The sequence below is a fragment of the Lissotriton helveticus genome, chromosome 6 (genome assembly GCF_964261635.1).
Source record: "Lissotriton helveticus chromosome 6, aLisHel1.1, whole genome shotgun sequence".
Taxonomy (NCBI): Eukaryota; Metazoa; Chordata; class Amphibia; order Caudata; family Salamandridae; genus Lissotriton; species Lissotriton helveticus.
Window position 1 is genome coordinate 1,941,691,777 of NC_136067.1, and position 23,900 is coordinate 1,941,715,676.

The following is a 23,900-nucleotide window of genomic DNA, read 5'->3' on the forward strand; positions in this document are numbered from 1 at the left end:
TGGTTCGTTGGTTTCCATGTTCGCCGAAAGGAAGTGCTGGAAGTTGCAGTTTGTATATATATATATATATATATATATATATATATATATATATACAAACAGTATGTGATCAAGCCTCGATTTGGAGGCGAAACGCGTCATGGCGGATGGCTGGCGAATGATTTGCACAATAAATCACTGAAGATTTTCACTAAATCTGGGCTTACTCAGCGTGGTTCTTTGCTGGTGAGGAAAGACTTTGGAATAACGGTTTCGTTATATATATGTATCATGTGATCAAGCCTCTGGCTAGAGGCGAAACGCGCCATGCGGAATTGCTTGGGTGTTATTCTGTTTTACTGATGGAATAAAACACTGTTTGCACAAAAAGTTGGGTCTGACTTGTTCGTTTTGAAAGCCAGTCTAAGGAGTATGACTGGGATGCTGCTGCATCGAGCGAAGTGAAAAGGAAATATATATACATATATACATATATATATTCACTGACAAAAACATAGGTTTCAAGCACTTTATAGTTAGAAATTAGCATTTAAAAAACCTTAAAAATGCACTGAAAACACCATAGGTTTCAGGGGCGTTATAGTTAGTTGGGCATTTCACTGGTACAAAACCATAGAAATTCCCCCGTTATCATTAGTTCGGCTAACTATAACTCGCTCCCCCGCAATGCACTGCTGATGATGTCACATATTACATCACTCATGACATGGTCAGTGACATCACTCATGACATCGGTGGCACGGAAAAATGGGTGGAACTGATGTTAGCATGCCAGCGAGGTCCTCTTATGGCTCTTATGATGTCATAGGGTGTCGTGAGTGGGGCCATGCTATTATGACGTCCTCGTCGACGCGGGAGAGCTAGGAAAGAATTTCCGTGGAATGCTGGTGCAGGGGATATTCACCTAAGTGTTCAGGCTAGTCCTTTGGGAGCAACCGTTTATGTTGCCACTCTAGAAACCGAAACCAGTGATTGGAGGGCAGAGGCCTTGCAGATGGCACACGAGGTGGGGTGCCCAGTCGTGTGCACCGGCGGGGCAGCGAAGTGACAAGCACCACAACCCACAAAAAATGTAATGAGGGCACTGAAAAACACAAGATCATCTCTTTGTATCTGGCAGGAACAACAAAGTTAAAATGCCGTAGAACCAAAATGTAGAATTAGTGCAACAATGGTCTTTAAGAGGACCTGCGATGCTGCTTCTGCCTCCCGTACCCTGGAGGCGGCACATGGGTCAGGCGGTACAGTCATACTGCGGTGGGATACACTCTCGTTGACCTCTCATGGCACTGCTCCACACTTCAGGGAGGACGCTTTCCATTAGCTATGTTTTCTGACGGCGTGTCACGCCGGCCCTGTCCAACAACAGAACTCCTTTAGATCCAAACAGGCTATTCCACTCTCTCACCGGAAGTGAAACCAGGCCACGCGGAAACTTTCACAATACAACAGCCGGGAATGCACTTTTCGGTAAAAAAAACACATTCCTTCCTCCCAATTAATCAAATAAACGTCTCACTGAAGAACAGGGGCCAGCTTCGGTCATTAAAAAGCCATTACTTCGCGAAGTCATTACTACGTATTTTTTTAGAAAGCATGGTCATTTACCACGCATGCCTTTACAACAAATTTTGTTGTAAAGGTATGTATGGTAAATGACCATGCGCTCTAAAAAACATGTAGACGATCCACGTCGTAAGGAAACAGAGGCTGTTCCATTTCCTCACAACGAAGCAGGAACCACGAGGAGAGAGAAACACGAGGAGTGAGAGGTAAGGGGGATTGGGCATGAGGTGGGGGTTTCTTTTCTAGGGTTTAGGGTAGCGCAGTGGTGTTTGGGTAGTGTAGGGGGTCGTGCTGGGGGTAGTGTTTTAGGGTTCAGGGTAGTGCACTGGTGTTTTGGTAGTGTAGGGGGTCGTGCTGGGGCTAGTGTTTTAGGGTTTAGGGTAGTGCAGTAGTGTAGGAGGCCGTGCTGGGGTAGTGTTTTAGGGTTTAGGGTAGTGCAGTGGTATTTGAGTAGTGTAGGGGTCATGCTGGTGGTAGTGTTTTAGGGGTTAGGGTAGTACAGTGGTGTTTGTGTAGAGTAGGGGGTCGTGCTGTGGTAGATTTAGGGTTTAGGGTAGTGCAGTGGTGTTTGGGTAGTGTAGGGAGTCGTGCTGGGGGAAGTGTTTTAGGGTTTAGGGTAGTGCAGTGGTGTTTGGGTAGTGTTTTAGGGTTTAGGGTAGTGCAGTGGTGTTTGTGTAGTGTAGGGGGTTGAGCTGGGGTAGTGGTTTAGGGTTTAGGGTAGTGCAGTGGTGTTTGAGTAGCGTAGGGTGTCATGCTGGTGATAGTGTTTTAGGGTTTAGGGTAGTGCAGTGGTGTTTGTGTAGTGTAGGGGGTCGTGAGGGGGTTGTATTTTATGGTTTAGGCTAGTGCAGTGGTGTTTGGGTAGTGTATGGGGTCGTGCTGGGGTAATGTTTTAGGGTTTAGGGTAGTGCAGTGGTGTTTGAGTAGTGTAGGGGGTCATGCTGGTGGTAGTGTTTTAGGGTTTAGGGTAGTGCAGTGGTGTTTGTGTAGTGTAGGGGGTCGTGCTGGAGGGAGCGTTTAATGCTTTAGGGTAGTGCAGTGGTGTTTGGGTAGTGTTTTAGGGTTTAGGGTAGTGCAGTGGTGTTTGTGTAGTGTAGGGGGTTGAGCTGGGGTAGTGGTTTAGGGATTAGGGTAGTGCAGTGGTGTTTGAGTAGCGTAGGGTGTCATGCTGGTGATAGTGTTTTAGGGTTTAGGGTAGTGCAGTGGTGTTTGTGTAGTGTAGGGGGTCGTGAGGGGGTTGTATTTTATGGTTTAGGCTAGTGCAGTGGTGTTTGGGTAGTGTATGGGGTCGTGCTGGGGTAATGTTTTAGGGTTTAGGGTAGTGCAGTGGTGTTTGAGTAGTGTAGGGGGTCATGCTGGTGGTAGTGTTTTAGGGTTTAGGGTAGTGCAGTGGTGTTTGTGTAGTGTAGGGGGTCGTGCTGGAGGGAGCGTTTAATGCTTTAGGGTAGTGCAGTGGTGTTTGGGTAGTGTAGGGGTTCATGCTGGGGTAGATTTAGGGTTTAGGGTAGTGCAGTGTTTGGGTGTTTGGGTAGTGTAGGGAGTCGTGCTGGGGGTAGTGTTTTAGGGTTTAGGGTAGTGCAGTGGTGCTTGTGTAGTATTGGGGGTTGAGCTGGGGGTAGTGTTTTAGAGTTTAGGGTAGGTCAGTGGTGTTTGTGTAGTGTAGGGGTAGTGCTGGGGGTAGTGTTTTAGGGTTTAGGGTAGTGCAGTCGTGTTTGGGTAGTGGAGGGGGTAGTGTTTTAGGGTTTGGGGTAGTGCGTCCAACCAGCCACAATATCCGTGGACAAAGGGGATCCTGACTCTTTTGAACACTCTGCCAATTTAATAATTTGGGTCAAGGGCCCTACCACATCCAAGACCTATCAATTCCTTGCTTGGGATCCCTCATATACTTGGAGAAAAAGGTACATAGTTTCTCATCAATTTCAGGAGCGTGTGCCACCTTCCCCTTCAGTGAGGGCCTGGGGCATTCTCTCCTCCTGACCTCCCTTTCAAGGGGTTGATGGATTTTCCCCACCACATACTCTGCCACTTTGGCGTCAGGGGTCCACTCCACCAACCTAGGATGTTAAATTTGGGTAGGCTCGATCATGTCCGAGTGGATCCCGCCCCCAACCGGGGAATGAGAGGAGTGGGACTCTGGACTCCAGGTACGCCCTGAGTCCTTATCCTCATTGGAGGAGAAATCATCCTCCGATACACCCTATCCCTCTAAGGGAAACCCGCCGTTGGGGTCTACAATAGTGGTGACAGTGTCGCAATTTTCTCCGGGCTCCTCCTCTTCCCGGGAGGGTGCATGTTTTAGCGTTCACGCATTCCTGAGGAAGGTCACCGTACGTTTATCAAATCCTTCCAAGTGCCCCGTGTTATGCTTAACGGCCCTTTTATTCCCCATCTGGGAGATACTGGGAGTCTGCCACCACCAGATCTGGGTCACTGAATACCCCAGGGATGCTTTTCGCCAGCTTATCAACCTGATCCCAAAGAGGAGACAGCGCCCTAGAAATAGCCAGAGAGAGGGCTTGGTCCACTGCTGGAGGGAAAAGTTGGGGGACATGATAGCAGAGGGTGTGAGCACAGAACAAATGGCCTTAAAATCCTTAAGGCAGCCCTCTCACCGGTGCTCCAACAGCTGGGCTTTCCCCAAAGCTGTTATAAGAATAGACTGAGGCGCAATACGAACGTGGCATTGTGGGGAAATCACCACGTAGCAGTGTCAAAATTAGGCGAGGGCTGGTCGGGAATCAAGCGGACACTACAGGAAGGACCGGATTCCCAAATGCGCGTAAAGACCAGCGGCAGCGCTCGACAGAGCTGCCTCGCTCGGACTAGACGCGCCTGACAGGATCTCACCGCACGCAGAGGGGGAGAAACTGCAAGGGGGAGAATGCGCTCGGGCAAGAGCCTGCTGCGCAAGGAATATGAAACAATACCAAGGCAATAATGCTAATAACATGCACAACAAACCGCTATACAAACAGCAACAACGTCGGATTAAGCCAAGAATGTAAGGAATGCACTTAACTGATGAGCAGTGAAGAAAGAGGAAGAGGAAGGGACGTCACGATATTATATACAATGGACTGTGATATGATTGGACTATCGTTGCCTTGGAGACTACCCCCCTAATGGTTCATGGGCTGTGTAGTCTTTTGTTTAATTATTGTTGTGTTAAGTTTTCTTTGAACTACTATGCAAATAAAGTGAGGCAAGATATGCATAATCCCCGCCTCCGTCCTGTCATATAATTCACTAAACTTTATTCAATCTGATTTAGAAACATAGATCATAAAAGTGTACATAAAAACAGTAAATCCTCTTTCCTAATACATTACAGTGAGAATTAATCAAAACCAGTAGGTAAAAACGGGTGTTACAAAGCCCGGTTCAGAGCAACTTCAGGTTAACAGAATCGTAAAGTTCAATGTTTCGCAAGATCAATCTCATGTACTTCGTGCAAAATACGCAATAAGGGGTCCAAGTAAGATGTAACGCTCCAATACCTGACCAGTTTGCACCATATAAAACTGCAGAAAAACTAAAAATAAAAAGTGTTTTGCACACTTCTGTCATTGGGCTATATGTGGGCTACATCTGGGTGATATGTGTGCTACATTTGGGCTCTTTTTTCTCTGGTGGCCTTCTTGGGAGTCTTATTTGTTATGACATTTCCTAATTTCCTTATTTACTGCAGTCCCCTCAGTAGGAAATGCTTTCAGTTTTTTACTTTGATTTCATCAAGAAGGCATTCAAATGTGTCACACATTTGTCATTAATTCAGAACGTTAGCAATCTAGTTGTTCATTAGATCACTGTAGTAAAGCTACTGCTCACCAGGGAGTTAACAGGAAGTCTACTGCTAGTATTGAAAGTGATTGTTTCAGTCTGCATGTCAGAATTTTCTAATGAAATAGAAGAGGATTTGAGATCTCACTTAAAAAATGCCCTAAATTTCTGCAGCACTAACCATAATTTCTATGGCAAAATGAACCCCCTCATGTTGTTCGTTTTTAAATTAAATGTTTTAAGTGTAACCAGTTTATTCCAATCAAGATGGCTTCAGGTGTGCCATAATTTTGTCATAAGTAAGACTGTTAGCTCTCTAGTTGTTCTTTAGAACACTCTGGGAAGCTGCAGTAGAACACAAAGGCATCAATTGACAGGCTGCTCCTGTTGAAATATAACAGGAAGATATTTGAGATCTCACTTAAAACATGTTGTGATTGCATTATGTCAGTCTGCGGACACCGTACTCCTGCCTGCCTACATCACCAGCTGTCATCCTGGATTGTTGACAGCTGGTGGCCGGCTGTGAGGGCGTTTATTGCGCTCCGTTCCCCACGGAGCTTGTGTTGGTGCATAATTAAATAAAAGAACTTAAAATCGTCATCCGCGTGTACGTATATTCTTAAAAGAATTTGGCGACGACGCACCAACACACAAACTCATGTGAGAAAAAAATGAAATTGATGATAAAAAGAAGTTGTGAGAAGAAAACATTTTAAAAAGCGAAGTATTTACAAAGAAGTGAAAAAGAAAAAGAAAATATATTGCGAATGAAGAATATTTCAAGAAGATACATCGCAGGAAGGAAACTGTGAGTGTTCATCGTTTGAAGAAAAGAACAGTAGTATCTGCCGATTGAATACCAACTGCTACCCCCAAGCTAGACCAAAGCAGCTGAAGGCGAGTTAGGTGGTCTACATCATTTGATTTCTGGACTCTATACGAGCGTTATACTGTGGTCCTTGGGTCAAGGAACCACATGAACATGTTTTTTGAAACTATGATTAATACCTGTCACTGAATGATTCTGACTATCCCCCTAAATCCTACTTTATCCCTGACACTTTCCCTCACTTCACCTCCCTTCCCCGTTGTGTATGTGGGCACATATACAGAAAGTTTGTTGAAACATTTTTGATGTATTCTAACCAATGAAAGGTAATATATGCAATTCTGAAATAAATTTTTTTGCATCTAATAATTTGGTTTTCTGAAATAAGTGTATCAAATCGTAATTATTTGTTCTTTGTCTGGGACCCTTTTCCCTTGTAGATTGTATACGAGTGACAGTTTAGCAGTGAAACTCACCCAGCATTAAAAAAAGTCAAAACAAACTTTATTGGATGAAGCATTCCTTGTGAACGCGTGCGCACAGAGTAAATTTGAGGTGAGAACTTCACGTTAGTCAATAAAGACTGTCTAACGGACACAACTGATTTATGCAACTGTCAGCGGTGCATGGCGAAATAACAACCGCCACTCTCTTCAGGTGAAGGGAAGCAACGCGCTAACGTCACGCGCTGGCGGCCATTTTAGGACTGCTCAGAACAGCGTTACAGCTTAAATGAAGACGCCGCTTAGCGAGAGAGGGACCACATCCTGTTACGAGTAAGGAACCCAAAACGGAAAAGTTATTGTGCTCAACATAGTGAACAACTGAAGAAAGGCACAGTGAGAGCTGCCAGCATAGATCAAATCCTTAAAGAAAAATAAAATAAAATAAAATGAAAGGATACTTTAATAACAGTTACTCATAATTAACATGCAAGAGGAAGATAAGAAAATATACTTCCAGGATTACACAGTGTCCAGCAAAATTCCACAAAAGTAAAAACTATACACCCTAAGCAGGAAGTGCATAATAGTATTATACTAAATAAACTGCACTTAAACAAAACATTATGGCTTCAGGGTACCTGTGGAATCTATCACCACCACAAGCATTCCTCCCAGGTAAGGGTGAACCAGAAATAAAGAGGGAGGAATGGAGGGAATATTTTATGAACTATATATCCAATTTTGAGGATGATGAAGAATTTTAAGCAGAGAAAAAATAAAAAATATTGTAACACAGTCTGGGAGCAGGAGGTATAAAAGTATACAATAGCATAAAAACTAGAGGTGAAGGAGAAGGAGACGTGTTTGTAAATGCTATAGATGACTTAAACACCTATTACAAGCCAACAGTCTGCGTAGGAGTGGATAGGTATAAGTTCTTCCACAGAAAAAAAGGAAAAGAAGAGACTATTGACGACTATTTGTCAGTGTTGAAAAATTTTGCAATCAACTGCCGCTTTGGGGATTTACATGACAAATTCATAAAGGACCAGATTGTAATGCAAGGGTCCAATAGTAACATCCAGGATAATTTGTGGGCAAAGGGTGAGTACCCACTACAAAACATTATTGATATTGAAAAGAAGGCAGCACTTACAGGAAGATGTGCAAAGGCAGTCATTGCTGAAAGCAGTGAAAAGAAAGGAGGAACAGTAAATAGAGTGACAGATGCTTAAAAAAAATACTAAACAGAACAGTACTTACAAAAGGTATAAACCTATACAGGGAAGAACACAGTACAGCGACAGATGGCGATGTTATAGATGTGGGAGCACAATTCACATGGCTGGCGACAAAAAGTGCCCAGCACGTAGCGTGAAATGCACAAATTGAGGGATTATTGGCCACTTTCAAAAGGTTGTCTACAGACAAGGCGCAGGCTCAGTAAAAATGGTAGAATGCGAAGAAAAATACAGTTGGGACACATCTGATAACGAAGATGTAAACATGTTTGTGTTGAATGTTGATGATGAATGTGTCCCAAGTGTAGATGCAGAGAAAAAATCCAGGACCAAGAAACCTGACGATCGGAGGAATTGAGATCGGTATTGTGTTGGACTCTGGTTCCCCCTACACTATAGTAAACAATGACGTATGGAGGGAGAAGTTAGCACCTCAATTAGGAGAACAATTGAATAAAACTGACATCTCGATCAAGACATTCACCGGGGATCCCATCGAGGTATGTCCGGCTTCAGAGCCAACCACAGCACCGAGACCGCCCTCATCGCAGCCACCGACGACATCCGGACCCTGGTCGACAAGGGGGAAACAGTGGCCCTCATCCTCCTGGACCTCTCCGCTGCGTTCGACACGGTCTGCCACCGCACCCTAGTCCAGCGCCTCAGCAACATCGGTATCCAAGAGAAGGCACTGGAGTGGATCATCTCGTTCCTCGCCGGAAGAACACAAAGAGTCCGCCTCCCCCTGTTTCGCTCCGAGGCCACCGAAGTCATCTGCGGCGTCCCGCAAGGATCTTCACTCAGCCCCACCCTCTTCAACATCTACATGAAACCTCTCGCAGCCATCGCACGCCAGCACAACCTCAAAATCATCTCTTACGCCAACGACATCCAGCTGATCCTCTCCCTCACCAGAGACCCCGACACCGCCAGAACCTGCCTACATGAAGGGATGAAAGACGTCGCCGAGTGGATGAAGGACAGCCGCCTGAAACTGAACTTGGACAAGACGGAAGTCCTCATCCTGGGATCTTCGCCCTCCGCCTGGGACGACTCCTGGTGGCCCCCAGCCCTGGGCACCACACCCAAGCCAACCGACCACGCACGCAACCTGGGCTTCATCCTGGACCCCTCCCTCTCGATGACCAGACAAGTCAACGCCGTCTCCTCATCGTGCTTCAACACCCTGCGTATGCTTCGCAAGATCTTCCGCTGGATCCCGACCAAGACCAGGAAGACTGTCACCCAGGCACTCGTCACCAGCCGACTGGACTACGGAAACGCCCTCTACGCCGGAACCACAGCCAAGCTACAGAAAAGACTCCAGCGCATCCAGAACGCCTCCGCCCGACTCATCCTGGATGTCCCCCGACGCAGCCACATCTCCAGCCACCTGAGGAACCTGCACTGGCTCCCCGTCGACAAGAGGATCACGTTCCGGCTCCTTACCCACGCACACAAGTCTCTCCACGACCTGGGCCCCAAGTACCTCAACGACCGCCTGACCTTCTACACGCCCACCCGCCAGCTACGGTCCACCAGCCTCGCCCTCGCAGCCGTACCACGCATCCGAAGAGCCACCGCCGGAGGAAGATCCTTCTCTTACCTGGCTGCCAAGACTTGGAACTCCCTCCCCATCCACCTTCGGCTGACCCAGGACCATCTCGCCTTCAGGAAACAACTCAAGACCTGGCTGTTCGAGCAGTAGCACACCCCTCCCCCAAGCGCCTTGAGACCCTCCCGGGTGAGTAGTGCGCTATACAAATGGCATGATTGATTGATTGATTGATTGGATTTAGGAAATTGAAGTTTGCGTTCAAAGGAAGAGAGTCTGTTTGCAAGCTCTATGTGTCTGCAGTGGGATCCTCCGTATTGGGCTGGATGGACCAAGGGGATCTGGAAATAAAGCTTGATCCCAGCAGGTCGGACCCAGTCCTAGTCATACATGACAGTGAGAATTACAGCAAGACCTTGTTAGATAAATTTACCAGTGTCTTCAATGGAGAGATAGGAGTACTTAAGGGGTATACGCACAAAATACTAGTCAAGAGCGATGCCATGCCAGCGGTACACAAAGTGCGTAACTTGCCTTTTTCAAAGAAGGAGGAAGTGAAGGCACAACTGGACAAGCTCCTCCAAGAAGGAATTATAGAACATGTTGAAGCCTTCGAATGGGTCGCACCATTAGTTGTGGCTAAACGGCCCAACGGCAGTGTGAGGCTGTGCATCGACTTGCGCGATCTAAATAAAAATATAGTGGTTGAACAGTATCCATTGCCGAGGATCAATGAAATGCTAGCTAAAACAAAAGGGGTGAAATGGTTTTTGACCATTGACTTGAAATCCGTCTATCACCAGGTCCCCCTGCACCGGGAGAGAAAGAAACTTACCATGTTTGTAACGCCTTTTGGATGTTACCGGTTCAACAGGATTGGCGTCTGCGACCGCAATGTTTCAGAGAATGATGCAAAAAATCTTCGCAGGCATTCCGGACCTATTGACATTCCAAGACGACATCCTCGTCATGGGAAAGTCTAGGCAAGAGCATGATGAAAAAGTAAATAAAGTTCTTAACATTCTGGCAAAAAAGGGCTAGACAGCTGAATACAAGAAATGCAGAGTTGCCTGCCGCAAAGTTAATTATCTGGGGCATGAAATAACAGGAGATGGAATCAGTCCCAAGAAGGAACTTTTGGAAGCCATCAATGAAGCGTCTGTGCCAAAGAACAAAAAGGAGTTATGATCCTTCCTAGGATTGGTTGAATTCTATGCAAAATTCATAAAGAATTTCTCTCACAAGACATACCCACTTAGACAATTGTTAAAAATCAAAAACAAAGTTGTATGGGATGAGGTTTGTCAAAGCACATTTAATTCTTTAAAAAGTGATTTATGCTCAATCGTTCCACTGCAAGGTTTTGATCCCCTACTTCACAACATAATTACAACAGACACGAGTTGCAGAGGTTTGGGTGCTGTCTTAACTCAGAGAGATGCCAAACATAATGAGTGCACCATAGCTTTTGCCTCACGCTCCTTGACTCCGAGTGAAGAGAAATTTTCAGTCATTGAGTGTGAGGCACTGGCATGTGTATGGGCCCTTGAACACTTCAGACAGTTTGTCTGGGGTGGCAAGGTTGTTCTACACAGCAACCATAAGCCGTTGACAAAGGTGTTTACCACCAAGGGACTATACACTGCATCACCTAGACTAGCACGACTATCTATGAGATTGCTTGAATATAATTATGTTGCAGAATATGTCCCTGGGGTAAAGAATGTAGTTGCAGACTTTTTAAGCCGCATGCCATTACCAGAAAGTGAAAAACGTGATATAAGTGATGAACTGAGTATTGCTAGTGTGAGTGAAGATTTAGAGGGAATTTCTCTTAATGAATGGATCACTGAACAAAAAAAAAATGAGACACTGTGTGAAGTGATTGAGATTGTAAAAAAGACTGGGGTTCAAAGAGTAGCTTACCAGAGAGATTGAAACACTTCTGGGAGGTGATTGTTGCTAAGGGTGGGCAAAGTAGTTCCTCCAACCACACTAAGAAGAAAAATAATTGACATCTGCCAGGAGAGGCATCTGGGCATCGCAAAAACTAAAAATAGGGTAAAGAACAGTTACTGGTGGTCCGGAGTATGCCTAGAAGTTAAAAGAGTAGTAAGGGACTGCACCTTATGTCATAACTCAGACAAATGGCAAGTGACTTTTAGGCCACCATTACAACCCATACCCTGCCCATCCATGCCTTGGGAGAGGGTAGGGGTGGACATTATGGGGCCCATAATGGATAACGGTGAACATGTGTATGTAATTGTCCTTGTCGACCATTTCTCAAAGTGGCCCGATGTAAAGTATTTGACTCAGCCAGAGTGTGGTGAATTTTCTTGACAAGGCCTTTACACGCGAGGGACTGCCAAAAACCATACTTAGTGATAACGGGCCTCAATTCACTTCAGACACCTTCAAGAGCTACACCCAAAGAAACAAAGTCTGTCACAAAACTACCTCGGTATACCAACCCGTGGGAAACGGGGCAGTAGAGAGGTTTAACAGAGTCATAAAAGGCATTGTGCAACTGGCTAAAAGTAATAATAAGAAATGGAGACAGGAAATATGCAAAACCGTGTGGGCGTATCGCATCACACCATGCGTTACTACTGGCCACAGCCCTTTTGAACTGATGTGAGGCAGAACTCCATTATGCAAGGATAATGTAGGTTGGGCCAAGGCAGCCAAAAGGGTCAATTGGTCTACAGAGCAAGTTAAGGAAAAGTTGAAAGCAGCACAAACTAGCTGCAAGGAAAAATACGATTTGAAACATGGGTGCAAACCAGTCAAGCTTGAGATTGGGGACATCATAAAGGTAAAGAGAAGTGGTCACATTAGCAAAGGCAGTGACAGATATACAGAGCCCCTTTCTGTACGTGAGGTATACTGCAATTCACCCTTGCTCAGTGATGGCAAGGTGTGGCACTTCTCAGCCCTTTCACAGTGCAAAAACACACCAGTTGACCTTGACATCAGCACCCAAGCACATACACATGGCTTTGGTAGAGCATTTACCGGATTGTCAGATGAGGAAATGGACTGTGAACCCCAAACATGCAATACAGCGGGGTGTTCCACTCAAGGGCTAAGCAATACTTCTTCCGAACACAGAGTGCTGTGTTCTTCAAGCGCAGGTAGAAGGTTACCTCCTACACCCGCTTGCAATATTGCCACAAACCATGCCACCAGCAGGGTGGGAAGGAGGTTATTGCCACCTGGGAAACTATCAGACTATGTTTGTGAGTGACACTTTTATTTAACCACATCAGTTACTTCACTTGTTTGCGTCACTCTTTCTCACTATTGTCTCTCTTACTCTGTCTTTCGCTATCTCTCTCTCTCTCTCGCTCTCTCTCTCTCTCACTTTCTTTTCTTCTTTCTCTCCTTAAGGAGGAGGATGTGTTGTGATTGCATTATGTCTGTCTGCGGACACCGTACACCTGCCTGCCTATGCCACCAGCTGTCATCCTGGATTGTTGCCAATTGACAGCTGGGGGCCGGCTGTGAGGGCGTTTATTGCGCTCCGTTCCCCACGGAGCTTGTGTTGGTGCAGAACTAAATAAAAGAACTGAAAATAGTCATCAGCGTGTACGTATATTCTTAACAAAATATGTCCTAATAAGGTTCTTCACAGGGTAAAATCATCTTAGAACACACAACAGTTCCATAAATTAGTATGGTACCAATAACAAATGAATTCTAATGTAACTAAAGTCTGTTATCACCCTTTATAGTACTCCTTTAGGTAACCCTCAAAACATTCTATTAACTACATTGCATTTCAATGGGGTGCTATCATGTATATTGGTCACAAGATGACTGCCAGCAATTCCAGGATGAAGTGCTGACTGCCAATCAGATCTCACGATGACATGTGTGGTTAGGCTCTGCCCAGATATCGATATTTTATCTTTTTCAAATGTCTCAGCAACTACTGAACGGATTTACACCATTTAACAAAATGAGTTCTTTCTGAACCAAGGGCCTCATATTGTTCCTTTGCAAATTAAATGTTTTAAGTGTTAACACTTTATTCCAATCAAGATGACTTCAGGTGTGCCATACTTTTGTCATAAGTAAGACTGTTAGCGCTCTAGTTGTTCTTTAGAACACTCTGGGACATTCTGTCATTGGGCTATAGTTGGGCTACATCTGGCTGATATTTGGGCTACATTTGTTTTTTTTTGTCTCTGGTGGCCATCTTTGGGCTACATTGGGCTACATTGGGCTACATTGGGCTACATTGGGCTACATTTGGGCTCTAACATATATATAGCCCAATGTAGCCCAATATATATTTTTTCAAAGTTAATTTTCGTAAAAACCACTGGAGCACATATCTTGAGACATAGCAAATGCACATCGGGCTACCAGTCCCTACAATTTTGCCAAGTTTGGTGGAAAACCATTCAGCCGTTCGGGCTAAAAGTGAGTCCAACCGCCCTATGGAAATTAACATGGGGAAAACACGTTTTGGGACCCCCCTTTTATCTCGGCCCCCGCTTGACGAATCCCACCAAACTTTCAGGGAAGGACCGGAGCGCCGCGAGGCAAAGTTAAGGAAAATTTCAGGAAGATTCCTCAACCGGCGCCAAAGTTATTCCCAATAGAATGTTGCGATTTCCCTATGGAAAACAATCCTAACTATATATACCTACTGGCTATCGCCAGTAGGTAATATACATACATATATATATATATATATATATATATATATATATATATATATATATATATATATATATATATATATATATTACAACAGTTTCCCCGATGCCGGGGAGGGTGGGGTCGCTGAACAAAACGGAGTAAACAATCGCTTTTCAAATTTTTGTTCTTTTATTCATAATCCATGTGGGGGTTCAAAGAAACAAAACAACCGACGCGTTTCGGCAGCGTCCGCTGCCTTGGTCACGGTCAGTTTTGTGTATACAACTCACACTTTTTGTTACATTTCAGAAATGTCCAAAACACGCCCCTTTGGGGTTTGACCAATTCAGTATAGGAATTCTGGGACTTGTAGTTTTCCAAGATGTCACAAATGAATTACTCCAGGAATGGGGTGAATATACAATAAACTCCTCCTTGGGCTTACTAAAAATACTTGTCAAACACATTGAAATAGCTCTGGAAAAAATAAAGGAACAACTTAGAGTTTTGGAGAAGGAGCTAGAAAGCCTAAAATTAAGCACGGAAATGACAAAATTCAAGGAAGACTTGAACAAACAAATTGATAAACACGAAGAAGAAGTGAGACTGAGAAAACAGGCTAAATTTGAGAGGGATGCCAATGATTATTCACAAGGAAGAATATTCACGTTCGCCCGCAAATATGACCAATTTAGACCACCCAGAACCGCCACAGCTAGTTCATCATCTAGCATGTCATCCATGACATCAGTTGATTTAACTGAAGATGACGCCAATCTGGACCCACAACAGAAGATTTTTTTAGGGGATATGCGCCTAGTCCTATCACAGCAACAATGGGAACAGAACCGAGGGGCGCAAAGAAATACACGAGGTCGAGCGAGGGGAAGGGGAAGATCCTGGCAACCAAGATACACCAAGCCCACACAAGGAGGAGCCGAAGGAGGAACGGCTACAAACGAAAAAGTGGGAACACAGACCCGACTGATGAGACAGAAGAAGGGGAACTGAATGAGGAACTCCAAATAATTAATCTTTCTGGAAAAGAAATTTCGGAAGCTGAGACCATGTTATTAAAGAAGGGAATTAATTTTTGCCCAACGGCACATATGGATATGGCAGAGACACGCATAGATTTATACCTGTACATTCGAAAAATTAAACTCGCAAAGTTTTTTGCCGAGAGAAAAAATAAACCAATGATAACAAAATGTCAAGTCAAACCAACATCCACTCTTTCCGCCAGGGACTCCGAAGCATTTTTGACTGTTCTAAATCTGAATGCTGAACAAGGACAGGAAATCAATCTACACACTGCTGTACCTCAATTAGGAGCTGGCACAAGTGGCCTCAAGGCAAAATCCAAATTTTACCCGCAATTAACACCAGGCAACAAAATAGATCTGTTCCAGGAGGCGGTCATTCGAGATCTTTATAAAATCAACACCAAAGGCAAAATGAAAGATAATTTAACAAAAACTGAAAGACAAGCCTTGATATCCCTACAAAATAATGAACATTTTGAAATAAAAATGGCCGACAAAGGCGGAAATATAGTGTTATGGGATCGAAAATTATATGTTGCAGAAGCAATGGATCAATTGAACAATCAACACTATTATGAGAAACTTGAAACAAATCCGACTGACACAATAAAAAGAGAATTGGATAAAAAGATCAGCCAATGGGAAAAGGAAGAACTTTTGGACTTTGATGAAAAGAAATATCTGACAGTGGATTTTCCCAAAACAGCTACGATGTACTTCCTGCCTAAAGTCCACAAAAACGCCACGAAACCACGAGGGAGACCCATTGTGTCAGCCAATGGCTCGCTACTGGAACCAGTATCAAATTTTATAGATCACTATCTAAGTCCCCATGTAAAACTCCTGAAATCGTACATAAAAGACACAACCGACTTCTTGTACATTTTGAAAACAATTCAATGGAAACCCGAGTATATCATGATCACACTAGATGTGATATCATTATACACAAACATTGATAACGAGATTGGTCTCAAAGCATGCAAACATGCACTCCAAGAACGGAACATTCACTACCAACATCATAACGACATGCTGGTGGAAATTATCAATCTTTTACTTTGCAATAACATCTTCATGTTTGGCGACATGTTTTACAAACAAAAAAATGGAGCCGCCATGGGTTTTTCCTTCAGCCCTAATTACGCCTGTACCGCCATGGGATGGTGGGAGGAAACAACTGCATGGAATGACAATTACCTGAGGTTCACACAACACATTGTAATCTGGAGAAGATTCATAGACGATCTGTTCATAGTGTGGGATGGTGGAGAAGACAAATTTTTGGAATATTTTCAAATATTGAACAACAGCACTCCCAGTATAAAATTCACCCACAGTATTACCCGGGACAGAGCGATCTTTCTGGATACAGAAATATACATAAAAAACAATCAAATTGAAACAACTCTCCACCGCAAAAGTACGGCAACAAACTCAACATTGGAGGCCACGAGCTTCCATCAACAATCATTGATAACAAGCATCCCGTACGGAGAATTTTTGCGACTTCGCAGAATTTGCAGTGAAGAAGAGGAATGGCAGAAACAGAGCCAAAATGCCATGAAACGTTTTCACAACAGGCAATACAATAAACCATGCATCAAAAAAGGCTGGAACAGAGCAAACCAAACACCAAGGTCAGACTGTTTGAAACTAAAGGAAACCCAAACTACAAAAGAGGAGGAACCAAGCAGATTAATCACAAACTACAGTAAAGAAACAAAACAACTAAATCAAATCCTGAAAAGAAATTGGAAAATTCTCCAGTTGGATCCAGTGATAGGCAAAAAAATGGGAAAACATCCTACAGTCACATACCGGAGGGCAAAAAATCTACAGGACCAACTTGTCCATAGCCATTTCCAACCAACAACAAAGAAAACAAACTGGCTAAAAACTAAAGGATTCATAAAATGTTACAACTGTAAAGTCTGTGAAATCGCCAAACCCACAACAGAAATAACCATGCATAACAATAAGATCTGGCGAATAAGGGAATGTATAACATGCAACAGCAAATACACTATATACATGATTGAATGTCCATGCAAGCAAAGATATATAGGAAGTACTATTTGCGAATTGAAAAAACGCATATTGGAGCATGTCCGAGCAACGGTACATAAGGACAGAAGTAACGCAGTTGCGAAACATATGGAGTCAGACCATGATGGGGACTGGAAAAAACTGCGCTTCTGGGGCATTGAAACTATGAACTTATCAGCGAGGGGTGGTCACAATGAAAGAACACTAAGACAGAAGGAGTCAAGGCACATCTTGAATTTCAAAACTATGACACCCTTCGGCCTTAACCAATCAGAGGAACTGTACACGCATTTGTAAATATTGATTGAATTCACCTTAGCATCCCGCTGACCGTACCTTATTTTAACCAATTTGTTTCCCCACACAATATAATTTTCAACCCACACACCTTTTCTCACCTTGTAACAATAACTCACACAATCACCAGAATAGAAATGTATCAGTCTTAGCCCACTGGAGGGCAGTATTACGTGTTTAAGCCATAATCAAGACTCGCCTCACAACAGGCCCACTAGAGGGCATTATTTGTTTAATCCCATTTAAGATGCTTGAAAATGCACTAGAAAGTGTTTGGAACGTTTAATTTGATTCCAAGGGATAATAACCTTAATTGTTTTAAATTGACCAGGTTGAATAATAATTCACTAAAATAACCAAATCATGAAATGTACAGATATAGGCATGTAATTGGTTTAAATGTTGTAAACATAGATCGAGGGAATTGTTAGGAAAACTACAAGTCCCAGAATTCCTATACTGAATTGGTCAAACCCCAAAGGGGCGTGTTTTGGACATTTCTGAAATGTAACAAAAAGTGTGAGTTGTATACACAAAACTGACCGTGACCAAGGCAGCGGACGCTGCCGAAACGCGTCGGTTGTTTTGTTTCTTTGAACCCCCACATGGATTATGAATAAAAGAACAAAAATTTGAAAAGCGATTGTTTACTCCGTTTTGTTCAGCGACCCCACCCTCCCCGGCATCGGGGAAACTGTTGTAATTTACGAGCGGCTGGCTCATCCGCAGGGGTAACGCGACCAGGCTAAGCAGCGCCTACCGAGGGGAAAGAGAGCCAAGTGTCTGATATATATATATATGTATATATATATATATATATATATATATATATATATATATATATATATATATATATATATATATATATATATGTTTATGGAGTTTTTCAACAGATATGAAACAAACAATCTTATACATATGAGCAGCCTTGTATCCTCCCCATGCATGATCCTATTAGAAAAAGCATATGACAATTCCGACAGCTTCCCAGTGTCAGCCACCACATCCTCCCCGATGCTTGCACTTTCACATATGTTCCCATCTTAATCATTCAGGTGAGTCATTGCAGATGCTCCCAGAATGGTCTCTAGGTGTCTCAGTGATCCTGCACACCATATCACCCCAATGCTATAGGCCCTCTACCACTTTCTCATCCTTCTGTGTATGTTTTATATGTTTCTGGTCCACAACTGCCCACTTCAGTAGGTCAGTCATGCAGCACCCATTCTCCGGTGCCCCCTGCCACCACCCAGTACATCCAATTCATTGATGTGCCAATACCAGTCCAAGCTCTACCATTCGGGGCTTTTTTGGAAAGATTCCTTTGTGGCACCACCCCCAACAGACATATGTTAACTGAGCTCTCCAGCTCTAGCCCCATAATGTGATTGACCCGACTCATCACATCCACCCAGAAGTCCGTTAGTCGAGGGCAGCTCCACATCATGTGTATAAGTCAGCAGCAGGTGCTTTACAGCGCGTACAAGTCACTAGGCTGTTGGAATAAATCTTGATCAGTTTGTAAGGTATCAAATACTTTCTATGCAGATAAGGAAACTGTATGAGCTTAAGCCTCACATTTGGGGATATCAATTTAACCTGATAACACATACACCTCAATTCAGTCACAGTCAGATCATCCATGCAGTTTGATTTCTAACTGTCCAGAACTTTGCCTGTTACACTGACTCTCTTCACTACCAGAGCTGCATATAATGAGGTTATCTTGCACCAGCATCCTTCCAGCCCCAAGATTTTGCTCATGGTTGTTTGTTCCTGTGGCTCATTTGGGAAACATGGCCAGATCCCTTCGGTCATGTGGGCTAATCTAGCATAGTGTTAGAAACTGGTGAGACTCCAAACCAAACTGCTCCTGTGCCTTTACAAAGAAAAGGAAACTCTTGTTCAAGTAAAGGTTGGCCACTATCACAAAGCCCTCTTCTAGCCTGCTTGTATATTTTATGTCTTTTTGTAGTTTGTAAAATGGTCTCAGTGACCACAGGGGCAGGTCTTCTACAGAGGGGCGTCCTCTGGAAAATTTGGTATACGACCCTGTGCCACACGTCTGCCATTAAGTGGATGAGATAAGGCAAATCCTCTGGGGACTCCCTTTCCTATCATAAAGAGCTCCTGTAGGGTGTGTCCACCATGGGTGCCCACTAGTAGGGAGTGTGCCCAGCTTGGTCTGTCATCAAACCAGCTCACAGCATTTTTTTTCTTTTTTTTGTGTCCTCATTACGCAACTGATTTTAAAGTAGGAGAATCTCAGAGTCGCTTTTTCTTACTCCGCCCAGAATGTGTCTTTTCGGATACCCAGACCATGTCTTTCTGGTGTTTCGGAAAAAGTGCACCCCTTACTTCCATACACTTAAGGAAAAGAGGTCTTCGTTCCCCGGATCTGAGATAAGCTAGCCATGATGGCTACTTCGAAGTACCATCAGTTCCATTTTGTTGTGGCGGCGTAATCATTGGACATATGTTAGGATGGAAAAACACAGAGTCTCACGATCCCACTTCATCCCATACCCCTAGTCACCCCTTATTATAGTCTTCCCATATATCCCAAAATTTAAACTTTTTCGAACTCACACTTTTTCTTCTGTCTAAATTATACACCCTTAAAACTGACGCTAGCCATTCATTTCGAGAGGGGGCTACGGTGCTTACCCATTTGATACAAAGCTCCCTCCTGGCCAACAGGATTAAAATAAAGACTAGATTTTCCTCAGCTTTCGATAGAGCATTCATTACCGGCATACAAGAGACCCCGAAGACAACCAAATCCATACTCACAATTAGTTGCTTTCCTAGGGCCCGTTCTAATGTCATACCAACGTCTTTCCAGAAACCTTCGAGGCTGGGGCATTGCCTGAACATGTGCAAGCCATCAGCTTTATTCATACCACATTTCGGACAGCTTCTCAGTGCATCTCCGCTCAGTTTAGAAAGCCTCTTCGAGGTCCAATATGCTCTGTGTGTGGTGAATAAATGATTTCTTTTGAGGGCAGCAGAAGATACAATGGACCAGCATTTGCTCATAGATACTTGCCATGTACTATTTAGATCCAGCGTTGGCAGATCTTTACCCCGGATGCTCTCCGGAATCCGAAAGTCGTCTTCTCCTGCTAATATTAAGGCCCAGTACCAGTAGGATATTTCTTTCTTGATTTGATTTGCCTCCAGAAATGTTACTTCCAGTTCAAGATTTCCTTTTCTAGTTTCTGTTAAAGAGTTCAACCAGCTCAACATCTGATAGTACTTAAATTTAGAGAGTGTGTAATTTGTCCGTCGCGACAGAATTTCCCATTCGAGGAGTTTATTTTGAAAAAGAAGTTGGCCCCATTCTACTATGCCTGCCTGTTTAAGTGGTCCAGCAAGTCTGTCCTTAAGACAATCTGGTGTAGTTGGCGAGTCCCAGATTGGGGCCTTCTCACTATATAGGGGGATGCCCAGGGTACACCTAACACCATACCATAATTTAGATGCTGATTTTAAAGTCTTCAGTTTTATTTTTTTGAAAAATTTTGGGTGACCAAATTTATAAAGGAAGTGACTTGTGTTGTTTGTTATGCATTGAAAGTGCTGTGGGTAAGTTTCGAAGTGGCCCAACAATGTCCTAGCATATTTAAACCAGCTCACAGCATGCTGGAATTCGGCATTTGCATACTATAGAAACAGGTCAGGTAGTCCTAGCCCGCTTTAAAGCCAGGTGAGCTTCAAAATTCCCAGTCGCACTGTTTCGCTTGCTGGCCCACACTAGGGTTCCAGTAATCTGTCTAGGTGGGCGAATGGCCCAGGATGTTTGTGAACTTCAAAAGGTGCCTACCCTGTCACTGTCAGATGTAGCTCACACCTGGGAATGTCTCACTTTTATCTTCCTAGTCAGGCAGGCTCCTATCCCAGTGGGAGAGGAGGTGTCCCCAGATTAATTTTTGAGTGACCACAGAGGAAGGGTTGTTCATTTCCCTGCGCACACCAGACTGCACAGGAGTTCTGCTCATGGAAATAAAGGTGCTGCCATGTTAGATTTAGTGCCAGGCATAAACATGACACCAAATACCTGAAAATGTTGGTACTGACATGTCATTTGATGCTGTCACAGTGTCTTGAAAGTATTGGTTGCACAACATTGGAAAACTGCATGAATTTTATAAGCTGTTGTGATAGCTGTCATAATAGGAATATTTCAGGTTATGATTTTATTACATTTTCCAATGAAAATATTGTGTTGAAGTCGAATCCAAATTTACAAATGATGAGTCTTTCTTGTACTCTCTCACAAATTTGTCTTCTTCTTTGAGGTAAATGATGCTGTATGTGTCTGTGTCAAACAACACAGTGGTCAAATAATGATGTAAATATTTTAACATTGAAATAATAACATAATTAGAATTTTGTTGGATTTTATCTGTTTTTCAGAGCTCAGAATCCTCCAGAGGGACAAGGTTGCAGGATGTATCTGACAATGATTTTGAAGAGGCAAGATACCTTTTGTAAAGGGCCTAATGAAACAATTTGCTGCTGCGTAAAAGCTCCAAGCTGTAGATTGTAGTTGCATCTTGGGTGGATTGGCTTTGGTGGTTGGTCCCGGTCCTCTGGAGGTCTGGAAATACAAAACATTTTAAAGTCTCATCTTTTCAGAGTGGTTAGAAACAGTTCAATTAGACAAAACCAATAATCCCAGGACCACAGGAAAACATTTGGGGGTCAAGAGTCACTACAGTAGAGGCCACCAGACAGGCCCTGTCCAGGTCCACCATACTAATTGTGCAGAAAGTAGATTTTATATTTGACAGTTAACAATTTAACTTCTAATTGATGCAACAGCAGAATGCTCAAACTGACAGAGTAATAGAACAGTCATGTGCTTAAACCATAATCCTACATTTTCCTCAATCTATCATTCATGAAGCATTAGAGCACACAGAATAGGATATTTTAGATGAGATTTGTCAGGATGATAATTAGTTGCTACTGGTCAACTGGGCATGTCTGGCTAAAGGTCTATTCTGGCTTGCTTGCCCCCATTGCCATACAGGAGGCCAGCCAATTGACCACTGGGGTCCATTTCCTTGTCCTGGGTGTAGTAATTGTGTACCACACAGAGGGAAGGTTCAAGGTAGATTTATTCCAGAGGAAAAACAGCTTAACAACCACAGGTGGAGAGAGGTGTTTCTCTCAGTAGGTCTTCTCAACAACTGACCAAGAGAACAGGCATAAACATTCCAAGTGACATCAATTCATTCTAAATAACATAGAATACCACACACCTCCCCCCTTTTAAAAAAAAACATAAAAAAAAACAACAATTTATTTTATATATAAGTAACAAAAGAAATTGAACATAGCAAAATCTTCAAGGTTTAACATAGTCTTTAAACTTTAAAGGAACACGTTTTACACGTTCACTACGTCTTAAAGAATTTTCATGACAAACCCCATTTAATTAATGATTGTCTATTTCAACATCTGCATCTGATCTCACATTGGAATTGATTACTCCGTCAGAATTATTTACATCCTTACTTCCTAAATTGTCATAAACTTCATGTGTGCCAGAAAAACCATCAGAATTGTGATCAAATACATTCTTCTCTGGTAAAGAAATCCTTTGAGTGAAAGGGACAACAGTGGTCTTACATAAAGAGATTCTTCTCAAATTCCATATCTTACCTCCTTCCACCCTAACAGCTTTGCTGAAAACCTCAATTACTTTAACTGGATCAGACCATTTTGATACCCTCCTGTGCAATAATCCACCCAATTTCACGGGCACAAAATCACCAACTTTCAATCTGCAAACATTATACTTCCTCTTAGAAAAGTGTTGAACCATCTTTTCTTGGTATTTACCAATTCTATCTTTCAACTCCTTAAAGTCTACTTCGTAAGAAGAATTACTTTTTAACCACCAAGGCAAAAGTCGAGAACCTGGTTTCCTCCCACGTAGCAACTCGAAAGGAGACAAACCAGTAACAGAGTTGGGAAATAGACGGTAAGTCAATAAAGTCGACTGGAGAGCTTTTTTCCATTTCAGACCACTTTTCACAGCTAGTTGACAAGATTCCTTGATAACTCTGTTAAACCTCTCAACTTGCCCATTAGCTTGTGGAAAATAATTTGAGGTCCTCTTATGTACAATTCCACATTTACTAAGAAAATCTTCAAATTCCTTACTGATGAATTGTGGACCATTGTCCGAAATAAGTTCTTCTGGCAAACCTTCCCTCGAAAATATTTCATCAAGAAATTCAATCACATTCTCAGAGGAAATTCTTTCTACAATCTTCAATTCCGGCCATTTTGAAAAGTAGTCAACTAAAACCAAACCAAACAACTCTTTGCCAGATTGATAATTGAAAGGTCCAATGATGTCAATAGCTACTCTCCGCCAAGGACCTTTGGCATATTCAATGGGGGTCATCTCAACAG